Source organism: Megalopta genalis, unplaced genomic scaffold, assembly GCF_051020955.1.
Source record: "Megalopta genalis isolate 19385.01 unplaced genomic scaffold, iyMegGena1_principal scaffold1464, whole genome shotgun sequence".
Lineage (NCBI taxonomy): Eukaryota > Metazoa > Arthropoda > Insecta > Hymenoptera > Halictidae > Megalopta > Megalopta genalis.
Window position 1 is genome coordinate 10,447 of NW_027477533.1, and position 1,741 is coordinate 12,187.

The following is a 1,741-nucleotide window of genomic DNA, read 5'->3' on the forward strand; positions in this document are numbered from 1 at the left end:
TTGCGATATAAGTGATACAGCTTCAAATGCAGACGAAATAAACAAGTTAGTTTCCAATTCAAGCAAATCACATGATTTAGCTTCAAATCAATGCGATGTAGAAGGATTAGCTTCAAATCCAAGCGAATCAAATGATTGAGCTTCAAACACTTGGGATATATGTGATATAGCTTCAAATGCAGGCGAAACAAACGAGTTAGCTTCAAATCCAAACGAATCACATGATTTAGCTTCAAATCAATGCGATGTAGAAGGTTTAGCTTCAAATCCATGCGAAACCAATGATTTAGCTTCAGATACTTGCGATATAAGTGCTATAGCTTCAAGTGCAGGGAAACAAACGAGTTAGCTTGAAACACTTGCGATATAAGTGATATAGCTTCAAATGCAGACGAAGTAAACGAGTTAGCTTCAAATCCATGCGAAACACATGATTTAGCAGCAAATAAATGCGGAGTAGAAGGCTTAGCTTCAAATCCATGCGAAACAAAAGATTTTTCATGAAATACTTGCGATACAAGTGATATAGCTTCAAATGCAGACGAATCAAACGAGTTAGCTTTAAAATCCATGCGATACACACGATTTAGCTCCAAATCAATGCGAAGTAGAAGGATTAGCTTCAAATCCAAGCGAAGCAAATGATTGAGCTTCAAACACTTGGGATATATGTGATATAGCTTCAAATGCATGCGAAACAAACGAGATAGCTTCAAATCCGTGCGAAACACATGATTTAGCTTAAAATCAATTCGAAGTAGAAGGATTAGCTTCAAATCCATCCGATACAGTTGATTTAGCATCAGATACATGCGGTATAAGTGATATAGCATCAAATGCAGGAGAAACAAACGAGTTAGCAGCAAATTCATGCAAAACACATGATTAAGCTTCAATCCAATGCTATGTTGAAGGTTAGATTCAAATCCAAGCGACACATATGATTAAGCATTAGATACTTGCGACACAAGTGATATAGCTTCAAATGCGGGGAAACAAACGAGTTAGCTTCATATCAAAGCGAAACACACGATTAGGCAGCAAATCAATGCGATGTAGAAGGTTTAGCATCAAATCCATGCGAAACCAATGATTTAGCTTCAGATACTTGTGATATAAGTGACATAGCTTCAAATGCAGACGAATCAAACGAGTTAGCTTCAATTCCATGCCATACACATGATTTAGCTCCAAATCAATGTGAAGTAAAAGGCTTAGCTTCAAATCCATGCGGAACACATGATTTAGCTTCGAATCAATGCGATGTAGAAGGTTAAACTTCAAATCTATACGAAACAAATGATTTAGCTTCAGATACTTGCGATATAATTGATATAGCATCCAATGCTGGCGAAACGACCGACTTTATCTTCAAATCCATGCGAAACACATGCTTTAGCTGCAAATCAATGCGATGTAGAAGGTATAGCTTTAAATCCATGCGAAACAAATGATTTAGATTCAAACACTTGCGATATAAGTGATATAGCTTCTAATGCAGGGGAAACAAACGAGTTAGCTTCAAATCCATGCGAAACACATGATTTAGATGCAAATCAATGCGATTTAGAAGGTTTAGCTTCAAATCCATGCGAAGCAAATGATTTAGCATCAGATACTTGCGATATAACTGATATAGCTTCAAATGCAGGGGAAACAAACGAGTTAGCTTCAAATCCATGCGAAACGCATGATTTAGCTTCAAATCAAAGCCATGTAGAAGGTATATCTTCAAATCCAA